This window comes from Convolutriloba macropyga, chromosome 15 (genome assembly GCF_964194025.1).
Source record: "Convolutriloba macropyga chromosome 15, txConMacr16.3, whole genome shotgun sequence".
NCBI lineage: Eukaryota > Metazoa > Xenacoelomorpha > Acoela > Convolutidae > Convolutriloba > Convolutriloba macropyga.
This window is the reverse complement of record NC_134482.1, coordinates 6134192-6148982: the sequence shown is the minus strand read 5'-3', so window position 1 is coordinate 6148982 and position 14791 is coordinate 6134192. Positions and strand designations below refer to the sequence as shown.

The 14791-nt window shown below is 37.4% G+C and overlaps 1 pseudogene; it reads right to left on the bottom strand.

The window, feature by feature from the left end:
• Positions 1-14791, bottom strand: part of LOC142354626 (uncharacterized) — a 69892-nt pseudogene that overhangs the window by 36227 nt on the left and 18874 nt on the right.

Genomic DNA, 14791 nt, shown 5'->3' with positions numbered 1-14791 from the left:
GAAAGGTTATTTCAGTATTGTTGCAGACTAGCATAACATAAACATAGCCGGCAGATTGCCGGAAAATAGCCGCGATAGACGCTTGTGGCGTTACATGAATTGAAACAACTATAGAAATAAGACAGACAGATCGACCACCAGTCCTTTAATAGACCACTAGACTTTTTGGGTTAGCTTCGGACTGTCATTTTTATGAGACACATAAGCTCTATAAGGAGAAGCCCTAATAGGGCTTTTTCAAAATTAGGATCTTTTCCGTTTGTGCCTCCTCAGCTTAGTGGTAGCATATTATATGCACCCTCCAGATGCACGTGTAGTATTTGGGGGGGGGGGCACAAACGGAAAGATCCCAAATTAATATTCGAAATCAAAAACTCAAGACTCTAATAATCAAGAATTAGGGCATATATGTTTGGCACTACTTAGATGCACACTATTGACCTTTAATATGTTAATAAAATTTAAAGTTTCATAAGTGAGTTCAGAAGTCATTTTTTTGAGTGAGGTAAGTCATGGAAAATGTCAATTCCAAGAAGTCAGGGTAGCTATAATAGCCGCCTAGAATTGAGGACGCGGCTATTAATTAACGAACGTCAACTGAATTCCACTCGAACTAAAAGCGGGGCTCGATTATGTTGTAGCCTGTCTGAGGGGGTGTGACCGCGTAAACTAGATATCAAGGCTAGTCTAACTGGGAAGGGGAAGTATCGTCAGAGACTTCAAAAAAATGTCCCATGCACTATGAATTTCGCCTTCTAGCAATAACAGTGAGCAATGCATCCTAGAAACTATAAAATTTCTAAAGAGTATTTAATCGCTTCCTAAAGCCCTGTGGCCTTCACGAAAAGTCAAATCTCTCGAGTGACCGAATATTAAAGAAAAAAAACATATCCGACTAACGTCGGAGCGAATTGCTCTCAAACGACCGGCGAGCGGTTGGCTTCGTCAGTAGCTAGCTACGGTTTAGTGAGAGGTGAAAAGGTAGTACCAGAACCAAAATTTCGTAATGTTACCATAATCTCATAGAAATATATCTGAGAACACATTTTGCGGAGAAAAAGGGGTTACCGTAATATTCTCGGGGAAATGAAAACATTTGCGACATTTTTTCATGTTTATAAAACTAGAAAAAAATCCAGAAACTTATAAAAATGTAGAACAATATAAACAATGGCATAAACAACAGTCCTTAAACATTGATTAGAAAAAATGATAAAGCAACAGGCTAGTGAGATACACGCAAAATAACGAAAAAATCTCCCGCATTTTAGCAATTTCTCGCGGAACTATTTATTATTTATTTGTACCTCGACTACAAGTACCTCGAAAAGCAGTTTTCAAAGGGACAATACCTCTCCACATCAACAAATTCTTTCAAAAATGGCAGAAAACATAAACGGGATAAAAAACGTTTTGAAATCTATCCACTAAATATTGATTTCTTCCCCAAAAATTACATCAAAACAATTTCCATGAGTATCAAGCTCAACAAAGAAGCTTAAAACTTGAAAAAACTAAAAAACTTCAGATTTTTAAATAATTTGATAGAACAATATTTCGATTGCGTCTCCGTAACTATATTATCTGGTGCCTTCTTTCACAAATTGAGTTCAGTTATTTCCAAAGTAGAGAAAAATCGAAAACTAGAATTTTTGTATAAACATTTTTTGTCCTTTTCTAACACCTTTTTATTCGGCCTAGGTAGCCATAGAAACTACTAAATTAGCTTAATTGAACGGGTGGGAGGTGAGCGCAGCCGGGGGGGGGGTGCATCGGTGGGGGAATTGTGTGTGTGTGTGTGTGTGGGGGGGGGGGGGGGGGGGAGGAGGGTTCAACCTCTAAAAACCGCCCTTCACACCATAAGTATAAGTCTCCAAAACAGTTTCTGTGAATCAGATACTTTGTGACTAGTGAGCTGAAAGGTTCTATGAGAACTCAGTGCTCGCTGGGAGCTACCTGTTTATGCCGTTTTTGAGGACGAAAAGTCAAATGGGTCAGACGAAAAATCGGTCAAGCGAAAAACCGCATAAAAAGACCAAGAGGACTAATATAATTGCTAAAACCTTCGTTTGCGAGCAATTAACCAGAACATAGAACCACGTGAAGCGAAATCTCGAGTACAATCAGTGCTGGAAATTAACAAGAAAAACACAAAGAAAAACATTGAATAAAAGTATATTGCCCAATATTTTTGTTAAAAGCAAACAGAACTATTTTCACAATGCAACAAATAGGAACATCATGAAGGCGGTAACTAGCTAATTAATAAGTTGAAGTCATATATTCGAAAACAAATCAATAATCAATTTCAAAATCAGAGAAAGGTGCTTCAAATAGAAAGCAAAAACAGAAAAAACTCCGGAATATCTTGTCAAAAATTTGGACCACACTGGACCCAACAATCATTTCAATGATTCAAGGATTGATTCCATCCCACAGAAATAAATGGGGGTTCATTGAATGATGGGTTCAACAAAGCTCTGCTCCACTGAACTTCAATTTCACCAACCCTATGTCCTCTATTTAACTTGAGTTCGTAAGGGTGAACTCCTGAACAAAAAAAACAATCAGAAGACTCCGGAAACGAAACAGAGCCTGACACCACCTAAAATTGGTAGGTCAATCATTTCACTACAAAAACTAACGAAAAAGAATCCAGATTCGATATTACCATGCACAAAAACCGATAATACATCTTTTCCATCTTAAAACTTGAAAAACTGAAAACTTCAGATTTTTAAATAATTCGATAGAACAATATTTTGATTGCGTCTCCGTAACTATATTATCTGGTGCCTTCTTTCACAAATTGAGTTCAGTTATTTCCGAAGTAGAGAAAAATCGAAAACTAGAATTTTTGTATAAATATTTTTTGTCCTTTTCTAACACCTTTTTATTCGGCCTAGGTAGCCATAGAAACTACTAAATTAGCTTAATTGAACGGGTGGGAGGTGAGCGCAGCCGGGGGGGGGGTGCATCGGTGGGGGAATTGTGTGTGTGTGTGTGTGTGTGTGTGTGAGGGGGGGAGAGGAGGGTTCAACCTCTAAAAACCGCCCTTCACACCTTAAGTATAAGTCTCCAAAACAGTTTCTGTGAATCAGATACTTTGTGACTAGTGAGCTGAAAGGTTCTATGAGAACTCAGTGCTCGCTGGGAGCTACCTGTTTATGCCGTTTTTGAGGACGAAAAGTCAAATGGGTCAGACGAAAAATCGGTCAAGCGAAAAACCGCATAAAAAGACCAAGAGGACTAATATAACTGCTAAAACCTTCGTTTGCGAGCAATTAACCAGAACATAGAACCACGTGAAGCGAAATCTCGAGTACAATCAGTGCTGGAAATTAACAAGGAAAACACAAGGAAAAACATTGAATAAAAGTATATTGCCCAATATTTTTGTTAAAAGCAAACAGAACTATTTTCACAATGCAACAAATAGGAACATCATGAAGGCGGTAACTAGCTAATTAATAAGTTGAAGTCATATATTCGAAAACAAATCAATAATCAATTTCAAAATCAGAGAAAGGTGCTTCAAATAGAAAGCAAAAACAGAAAAAACTCCGGAATATCTTGTCAAAAATTTGGACCACACTGGACCCAACAATCATTTCAATGATTCCATCCCACAGAAATAAATGGGGGTTCATTGAATGATGGGTTCAACAAAGCTCTGCTCCACTGAACTTCAATTTCACCAACCCTATGTCCTCTATTTAACTTGAGTTCGTAAGGGTGAACTCCTGAACAAAAAAAAACAATCAGAAGACTCCGGAAACGAAACAGAGCCTGACACCACCTAAAATTGGTAGGTCAATCATTTCACTACAAAAACTAACGAAAAAGAATCCAGATTCGATATTACCATGCACAAAAACCGATAATACATCTTTTCCATCTTAAAACTTGAAAAACTGAAAACTTCAGATTTTTAAATAATTCGATAGAACAATATTTTGATTGCGTCTCCGTAACTATATTATCTGGTGCCTTCTTTCACAAATTGAGTTCAGTTATTTCCGAAGTAGAGAAAAATCGAAAACTAGAATTTTTGTATAAACATTTTTTGTCCTTTTCTAACACCTTTTTATTCGGCCTAGGTAGCCATAGAAACTACTAAATTAGCTTAATTGAACGGGTGGGAGGTGAGCGCAGCCGGGGGGGGGGGGGGGGGTGCATCGGTGGGGGAATTGTGTGTGTGTGTGTGTGTGTGTGAGGGGGGGAGAGGAGGGTTCAACCTCTAAAAACCGCCCTTCACACCTTAAGTATAAGTCTCCAAAACAGTTTCTGTGAATCAGATACTTTGTGACTAGTGAGCTGAAAGGTTCTATGAGAACTCAGTGCTCGCTGGGAGCTACCTGTTTATGCCGTTTTTGAGGACGAAAAGTCAAATGGGTCAGACGAAAAATCGGTCAAGCGAAAAACCGCATAAAAAGACCAAGAGGACTAATATAACTGCTAAAACCTTCGTTTGCGAGCAATTAACCAGAACATAGAACCACGTGAAGCGAAATCTCGAGTACAATCAGTGCTGGAAATTAACAAGGAAAACACAAGGAAAAACATTGAATAAAAGTATATTGCCCAATATTTTTGTTAAAAGCAAACAGAACTATTTTCACAATGCAACAAATAGGAACATCATGAAGGCGGTAACTAGCTAATTAATAAGTTGAAGTCATATATTCGAAAACAAATCAATAATCAATTTCAAAATCAGAGAAAGGTGCTTCAAATAGAAAGCAAAAACAGAAAAAACTCCGGAAGATCTTGTAAAAAATTTGGACCACACTGGACCCAACAATCATTTCAATGATTCAAGGATTGATTACATCCCACAGAAATAAATGGGGGTTCATTGAATGATGGGTTCAACAAAGCTCTGCTCCACTGAACTTCAATTTCACCAACCCTATGTCCTCTATTTAACTTGAGTTCGTAAGGGTGAACTCCTGAACAAAAAAACAATCAGAAGACTCCGGAAACGAAACAGAGCCTGACACCACCTAAAATTGGTAGGTCAATCATTTCACTACAAAAACTAACGAAAAAGAATCCAGATTCGATATTACCATGCACAAAAACCGATAATACATCTTTTCCATCTTAAAACATGAAAAACTAAAAACTTCAGATTTTTAAATAATTTGATAGAATATTTCGATTGCGTCTCCGTAACTATATTATCTGGTGCCTTCTTTCACAAATTGAGTTCAGTTATTTCCAAAGTAGAGAAAAATCGAAAACTAGAATTTTTGTATAAACATTTTTTGTCCTTTTCTAACACCTTTTTATTCGGCCTAGGTAGCCATAGAAACTACTAAATTAGCTTAATTGAACGGGTGGGAGGTGAGCGCAGCCGGGGGGGGGGTGCATCGGTGGGGGAATTGTGTGTGTGTGTGTGTGGGGGGGGGGGGGGAGGGAGGAGGGTTCAACCTCTAAAAACCGCCCTTCACACCATAAGTATAAGTCTCCAAAACAGTTTCTGTGAATCAGATACTTTGTGACTAGTGAGCTGAAAGGTTCTATGAGAACTCAGTGCTCGCTGGGAGCTACCTGTTTATGCCGTTTTTGAGGACGAAAAGTCAAATGGGTCAGACGAAAAATCGGTCAAGCGAAAAACCGCATAAAAAGACCAAGAGGACTAATATAACTGCTAAAACCTTCGTTTGCGAGCAATTAACCAGAACATAGAACCACGTGAAGCGAAATCTCGAGTACAATCAGTGCTGGAAATTAACAAGAAAAACACAAAGAAAAACATTGAAAAAAAGTATATTGCCCAATATTTTTGTTAAAAGCAAACAACTATTTTCACAATGCAACAAATAGGAACATCATGAAGGCAGTAACTAGCTAATTAATAAGTTGAAGTCATATGTTCGAAAACAAATCAATAATCAATCTCAAAATCAGAGCTTCAAATAGAAAGCAAAAACAGAAAAAAACTCCGGAAGATCTTGTCAAAAATTTGTACCACACTGGACCCAACAATCATTTCAATGATTCAAGGATTGATTCCATCCCACAGAAATAAATGGGGGTTCATTGAATGATGGGTTCAGCAAAGCTCTGCTCCACTGAACTTCAATTTCACCAACCCTATGTCCTCTATTTAACTTGAGTTCGTAAGGGTGAACTCCTGAACAAAAAAAACAATCAGAAGACTCCGGAAACGAAACAGAGCCTGACACCACCTAAAATTGGTAGGTCAATCATTTCACTACAAAAACTAACGAAAAAGAATCCAGATTCGATATTACCATGCACAAAAACCGATAATACATCTTTTCCATCTTAAAACTTGAAAAACTAAAAACTTCAGATTTTTAAATAATTTGATAGAACAATATTTCGATTGCGTCTCCGTAACTATATTATCTGGTGCCTTCTTTCACAAATTGAGTTCAGTTATTCCCGAAGTAGAGAAAAATCGAAAACTAGAATTTTTGTATAAACATTTTTTGTCCTTTTCTAACACCTTTTTATTCGGCCTAGGTAGCCATAGAAACTACTAAATTAGCTTAATTGAACGGGTGGGAGGTGAGCGCAGCCGGGGGGGGGGTGCATCGGTGGGGGAATTGTGTGTGTGGGGGGGAGGAGGGTTCAACCTCTAAAAACCGCCCTTCACACCATAAGTATAAGTCTCCAAAACAGTTTCTGTGAATCAGCTACTTTGTGACTAGTGAGCTGAAAGGTTCTATGAGAACTCAGTGCTCGCTGGGAGCTACCTGTTTATGCCGTTTTTGAGGACGAAAAGTCAAATGGGTCAGACGAAAAATCGGTCAAGCGAAAAACCGCATAAAAAGACCAAGAGGACTAATATAACTGCTAAAACCTTCGTTTGCGAGCAATTAACCAGAACATAGAACCACGTGAAGCGAAATCTCGAGTACAATCAGTGCTGGAAATTAACAAGAAAAACACAAAGAAAAACATTGAATAAAAGTATATTGCCCAAAATTTTTGTTAAAAGCAAACAGAACTATTTTCACAATGCAACAAATAGGAACATCATGAAGGCGGTAACTAGCTAATTAATAAGTTGAAGTCATATGTTCGAAAACAAATCAATAATCAATCTCAAAATCAGAGCTTCAAATAGAAAGCAAAAACAGAAAAAACTCCTGAAGATCTTGTCAAAAATTTGGACCACAAGGGACCCAACAATCATTTCAATGATTCAAGGATTGATTCCATCCCACAGAAATAAATGGGGGTTCATTGAATGATGGGTTCAACAAAGCTCTGCTCCACTGAACTTCAATTTCACCAACCCTATGTCCTCTATTTAACTTGAGTTCGTAAGGGTGAACTCCTGAACAAAAAAAAACAATCAGAAGACTCCGGAAACGAAACAGAACCTGACACCACCTAAAATTGGTAGGTCAATCATTTCACTACAAAAACTAACGAAAAAGAATCCAGATTCGATATTACCATGCACAAAAACCGATAATACATCTTTTCCATCTGTGCCCTCAGTACGTTATGCAATCTCCAGTTACAGAACACGTACCATTACAAAGCAAATCATTACGTAAAAAAAGTGGCACTTCGTGCTGGGTGTGAAAATAAAATGTCCCACTAAGCTGACCGGGAGGGGCAAAAAACGGAAAAGATCTCTGGTAATATTCAGAAAAACAAAATTCTTTGTCCTTGGAATATTATATTACAATTGGAAAAACATTATTCTTGGAATATTATAATTTTTTGTTCGCAATTAAAATTGACATAGTATGTGTAGAAGTTATCTTTTTAAGTGAGATTTTCCAGGAATGATCAATTTGTCTTCTTTCGCTTTTGGATCACACGCGAGAAAAATTAAAAAAAACAAAGAGAACCCAGAAAAAATACTCACCTCTGTTCGTAAAAAGAAAAACAAACAATAGAAAAAATACTGAAATTTAGTTTGTATGAAGGCCTTAGAATAACAGTACTCGAAAAATTACGCACAGGCTGCAATTGTTTGAAACTTCATTCCATAGCAATTAAATACAGATAGCAGCTTAAACATAATAATTAGGAATCCCGGTAAAAATTAGAAAGAAAACCAACAAAAAAGCAAACAAGGGCTAAATAAACAGGGAAATATTGAACTGATAACCTCCACAATTAAAACGTTGTTCGACATCGAGTGACCTACTTCAACGATGAAGGTCTGGAAAGAGACAAATCTCAAGTTGTCCTCCGCACATTAGTATGCAAATAGTTCATCTCTAGAGCATTCGTAGACCAAATTTTAAAAAAAATTAAGATAGATAATTTAAGTTTGAACAAAGTTTCGTCCGAGCGGCACGTCTTTTGTCTGGGTGAGTGAATAGTTGCTGCCAATTTAACCTTCTTTGTTGCCAATTCAGTGAAATGATTACTCAGTTGTTGAATGCCAAAACTGTATTCAAAGCAGACAATGTCGCGCCCTCGTTGAATAAGATTTTAGGTTTTTTTGGGAGGGGGGGGGGGGGGGGGGTGAAGCCATGAAGGGGAGGGGGATTGAATGAGGGGAACGTGGACAAGTGGTGGGTCCAAATTTACAGGTGGAGGAGGGTGGATAAGGAGGAGGGGGTGAATGATGGACTGATTGAGAGGGTGTCGTACTCTTAAAAAAAGAACAACCGACATCATCTAAAGTTTTTTTGTTAAAGAGGTATCGCCGACATCCTTTAACAAAAGAGGGATAAAGCCGACAAACGTCGGGGGAATCGCTCTAAAATGACCAGCGAGCGCTTGAATTCGTTTGTGACCGAGGGAGGGGGTTTTGGGGTGACGGAGGGTCTGAGAAGAGCATACAACTTCAAAATTAAAAATCTTTTCAAATGTCATTAAATGTCACAAGATATGTTAAAAAACAAAACGCAAAGAACCTTATCCTAGGATTTGAGCATACTTTAAAAAAACATTTGATCAAAAAATTGAGGTTAAATTCAGAAAAATAAGCAAGGCCAGTAACTTCTTGACCTCTTACAATTCACACTTAATTTGTAATTGGGTTACCTGCTTCTTAATTGGGTTACCTGCTTCTTTGAAGCAGGTTCGGAAAAAGAGAGAAATCTCAAGTTTTCCCCCACACGGAAAACTGTAGTATGCAAATAATTCAATTTCTATAGCATTGATCTAGAATTGTCAGATTTTAAAAAATGTTATTTAAAAACATTCATCAGTAAATTAAGTTTGAAAAAAGTTTTATGAGCTTCACACGTCCAGGAGTCATATAGAATAATTGCTGTGGATTTAACTTGCTTTTCTGATAGCTCGGTAAATAGGTCACTCGCATTCTCAACGCCAAACCTGTTTAAAAACGATTATAGTGTGGGGCAGTCGTCGAAAAAAAAGTTTCACATTTCCGAAAGAGAACTCAAAGATAACAAAGAGGATCGCTTTTCATGCCCCGATTCCAAAAGACTTTCTTATCCGGAATGCCGTTGTACAGTAATTTTAAGAATTTTTGGTCAAAAACTGATAATTTATTTTGACTCCAAAGCCATCTCGTAATTAACTCATATACCCATAACACATACCCACTTATATACTTATTAAAGAACTTTACCATTTGTTTAATTTTCATAAACAATTCATTTTCGTTCAGAAAGCATTCTAATTCTCACCTCCCCTGCCAGACATCCAGAAGCTTGATCTGATGATCAGAACGTGATGAAGAGATAATCTGCGCACTGATGGTTTCAAACTTTTCTCTGTTGATTGATTTCCCCTCCATTTTTTATTAGTTCGATAACAATTGTTACTTCACAATCCACGGAGAAATGAGTCAGATGATCGGCGTACGCAAAATTTCCTTTCGTTTGATTGAATGAACTGATAGCATTCAGAGAACATAGAGAAGTAGTTCTAGTGCGAGAACAAACAGAAGAGCAGAAAGCGGTCATAGAGACGAATTTCTGCCGATTTAACTTTCTTTGTCGATAACTTGGTAAAGAGATCACTCAGTTATTCAACGCCAAAGCTGTATAGAAACGATTGCAACGTGGGACAGTCGTCGAACAAATTTTTCAGGTTTTAAAAAGAAACCGCAAAAAGAACACATAGGACTGCTTTTCAGATCCCGATTCTAAAGAACTTCCTTATCCAGAATGCAATTGCATAGTAATTTAAAAGAGATTTATTGTGACTGCAAAACCATTTCGTAATTTAACCGAAATTTTGTTTTCTCAAATTCTCAAAACTTTTCGTCATACGTTTTTCTCAGCTTTCATCGTTCCGACATGGTTCATCGAGAAGTTATTCGTTTCTTTGCCTCTAAAAGCGTGCTACGTGAAAAATATTTGAACTACGCTTGATCCAAACATCATCTTGTAGAAATAAGGAGAAACCGGTGCTCTTTACTTCAACCAAAAGATGCTGTCTTGTCAGGCTTGTGCTTCCCCACATCTTACGAAAAATTGTTTTACAAACGGCATCATGTACAAATAGACAATTTTTGATGTCAGTTACTTTTGCTATAAGAACTTTCACTCTTAAGTGGTATCTTAAAAAGTCTATCAACATTCATTAAGCGTTATATACAAAAAGTATTCATGACTATTGTTTTCGCTCTCAAACTTATGAACTTAGTGAAATACTTCTCGCTATCACTTAAAAAATTTTCTCTAATAACTCTAAATTTTTTCGTAAGCCTGGAAAGTAAGGCCGTGGTATAAACCCAAGATTTTGATTTTTATCGCAGTCATGATTTTTGCTGCGATTTACTTTGAACTTACTTCCACGACAGAAAAATTTTACTTTCGAGAACAAGTTATCCAAATCGCTCTTGTGCAGGAAAACGGTTAGAAAAAATCAAAGCTAAATAACAAAACCATTAACAACAGCATACCATGCAACTTCAGAATTGAAAATATTTTCAAATGCCATTAAATGTCACGAGACATGTCAAAAAAAGCGCAAAAAACCTTATCCAAGGATTTGAACATTTAATCAAACTTTTAATCAAAAAATTAAGGTTAAATTCAGACAAATAATCAAGGCCAGTAACTTCTTGACCTCTTACAATTCAAACTTAATTTATAATTGAGTTACCTGCTTCATTGAACCAGGTTCGGAAAAAGAGGCAAATCTCAAATTGTCCCCCCACACGGAAAACTTTAGTATGCAAATAATTCAATTTCTATAGAATTGATCTACAATTGTCCAATTAAGAAAAAAAACGTTATTTAAAATCACTCATCAGTAAATTAAGTTTGAATACAGTTTCATCAGCTTCACAATTCCAGGAGTCATATAGAACAATTGCTGCGGATTTAACTTTCTTTGTTGATAGCTCGGTAAAGAGGTCACTCAGTTTTTCAACGCCCAGCCTGTATAGAAATGGTTGCAGTACGGGGCAATCGTCAAATAAGTGTTTCAGGTTTTCGAAAGCGGAATCGCAAAAAGAGCATATAGGATTGCTTTTCAAACCCCGATTCCAAAGAACTTCTTTATCCGGAATGCAATTGTATAACAATTTGAAAAAGATATTTTTCTCAAAGCCCGATAATTTATTTTGACTCCAAAGCCATTTTGTAATTTCACCAAAATCCTGTTTTCTTATTTCCATTTTCTCGGAACTTTTCGTAATACGCTTTTCCCAGCTTCCGTCGTTCCTACACGTTTCATCGAGAAATTGCTCAACGTTCCTCTGTCTATAAAAGCGTGTCACGTGAAAAATTTTTGCGTTCTGCTTGATCCAAATATTCTGATCTTGTAGAAAAAAGGAGAACCCGGCGCTCTTCACTTCGCTCAAAAGATGGCGTATCGACCGGTTCTTATTTTTCCAATTGTTAAGAAAATTTGCTTTACAACTGGCATCCTCCCCAAAAAGACAATTTTTAATGTCAATTACTTTTGCTGCAAGAATTTTCAGTCTTAAGTTTGGCCAGCCAATTCCACCGTGGTCAACTTTACGTTGAAGATGGCAGAGAGCGACTTCCGTTTTCTTCCCTTCACCCCAAAGTGCTTTCAAACTTAGAGATTGAAATTTTTCAATTAAAGTCCTTGGTACCTTAATGTGTCTTGCAATATTCATTAAGCGTGATACACAAAAAGTATTCATAACAATTGTTTTCGCTCTGAAACTCATAAATTTAGTGAAGTATTTCTCGCTATCGCTTAAAATTTCCTCCAATAATTTAATATTTTCTTCATAAGCTTCCGAAGTAAGGCCGTGGTATAAACCCAAGATTTTGATTTTTGATGCAGTTGCTACTCTTTCGTCTGCACATAGAACTTGGCTTTTTTGCGATTTACTTTGAACTGAGTTCCACGACAGAAGAATTTTATTTTCGAGAACAAGTTGTCTATATCGATTTTGTGCAGGAAAACAGTTACATCATCAGCGTATGCCACTACTCGTCTGGGTACTGCATAATTTGACAAAGGGTGATTCCGCAAAATATCAAGCAGGGGCTCTAGGGCAACAATGAATAGGAGCGCTGACAGCGGACATCCCTGCCTGACGCCCCTTCTCAGCCTTATTCTTTCAGTTAGGTACCCGTTTACACTGATATGGGCTTGCGTTTTTGAGTAGAGGCGTTCAAGTGTTCGTACTATATTTTCAGGGAAATTCATCTTTCGCAAGATGTGAAATAAGTAGATCCTGTCAACACGGTCGAAAGCTTTTGAAAAGTCAACGCTTACTACACATTCTTCGTCCATAAGAGAATCGACGCGGCTTTTTAAGTCATTGATGGCCACATGGATATTTCTGCTGGGAAGATAAGCATATTGGTCACTTTCAATGATAAGTGCAAGTACTTGCTTGAACCGATTCGCAATCAGATGTGAGAAGATTTTTTGGTCAGTATTGATAAGACTTATTGGTCGAAATCCAGAAGCATCTTTTATCCCCTCTTGCTTCGGTAATAGCTTGATAATCGCATTGTAAAAGGAGAAAGGAAATTCCATGCCGTCTAGTATTGCCTGAAAAACAGGACACAGAATAGTCGAAAAAGTTTTTCTGTGATAAAGATATAATTCAGCTGTTAGACCGTCTGGACCAGGACTCGTGGCAATATTCAAACTGTTTATTGCACTTTCTACCTCTGAACGCGTAATCTTTGCAGCTAAAAAATTGCGTTCCTCATCGCTGATCTTTTTATTGTAATATCGCATCACCTCAAATCTGTGTAACGAGTCTGGTTCATTATCAGTGTAAAGGTCCTTGTAATAATCCGAGAATTCAGACAACATTTCATCTGTGTTGCTCGTTTTAGCGCCGTTTTGCAAGAGCAACTCGTGTATCAAAGTTTTCGGTTGGCAGCATTTTACCCACCTTTTGACAGCTTTTGGGTTTCCGTTGCATGCTTCTTTTACCGTATTTTTCATTACCGTTAGCAATTCTGCCGCTTCCTTTTGTTCCAGGTCCTTCAACATTTGATCTAAACGACACCTCTCCTCTTCACAAGAGACTTCTTTCAAACTCCGAAGCAAATTTTGCTTATAGCTGCTATCGATGCGTTTTTTGTTGATGCAGATGCTCCTCAGGACATCCCGCAATCGCTGCTTTTGTTCGTCATAGTTATTTAATTCGATTTTCAACTCTAGGAGTAGTTCTTTTATTGTTTCGTGATTGTTCAGTAGGAAATTGTTATTAAGCCTCCACACTCCACAACCTACATCAAGATTGTCTCCTATTTTCAAAGTTCCCTCCACACAGTGGTGATCACTCAACTCAGTTGCTATGGTTTTGACGTCACTAAAACTTTCAAGGTTGTTTGAGAAAATATAATCAATTCTTGTCTGCGTTCCTGTTTTTTTGCATTTATGTGTAAATCTGTTTTCTCCAAATTTCAAGGCTACGTCGTCCATCAAAAATATGCTAAGGATTGGGCTTAATCTTTTGAAGATCTGGATGTGCATGTCTTTGGTCACTGTTCCCTCGCAGTTTTTTCCATCGCGGTCTCTTTTCAAATTTGAGAACGCGTTAAAGTCTCCAAGAAGAATTATGTTTTTCTCAAAGACATTCTCTATGTTTGTAATCGAATCACTCAGTAATTGACATGCTTTTGTGTATTCGGACGTTTTAATGTATGTATTTAAAATACATAGGTTCAAATCAATAAAAGTAGTAACAATGCACGAGTCAGTGCTGCTTGTGCGCTTAAAAGTTAACTTACTATTCCAAAAGGTTAGCAGTCCACCGCTACGACCAGTGCTGGGCATAAAGTGATAATTAAAAAAATTTAGTTTCAAAATTGAACAAATCTCTTCGCTTAGTACCTCCGTCTTTACCTCTTGAAAACAGAAGATACGAAGTGTCTCCTGGTCAGAGTAATCTAAATGTTGATTTAAAAATCTTAGCAATTTTGTGCCTTTAAGCAGGCCGCAACAGTTCCAAGTCGTAATCTTAATTTTCATTTGTGTCTATCTCTTCGAGTTCTAATACTGTTGGAGGCTTCCCTGTTGTGGCAACATTGTCGACTATAAGAGGGAGCTAGGAATTCTAGTACAACGCGCGCGCGTCTATCAAAATGGAAACTAATTCTAGCCGAATGACGGTTAGATATAAAAGTGACCGTTCCCCAAGACACGCAAGCTCGTGCCTATATTACCATTTTCTTAAGAAACCTTCTCGTCTATTATAGATACGTGTTATTCTGATCTTCCTCTCTTCTCGCCTCTCTCAAATCTTTGAAGGACTTCAAAGATTAAATGACAACTGTGCTGTTGGCTGTGCACACTAACCTGACAAGTTATGACTCGTTTTCAGATCATACGTATATCAACAATAAACTTGATGTTAACATTTCGTGCGTTGCCAACAATATGTGGTACTTTTTGTACCATTCCAAGATCAGCCAAA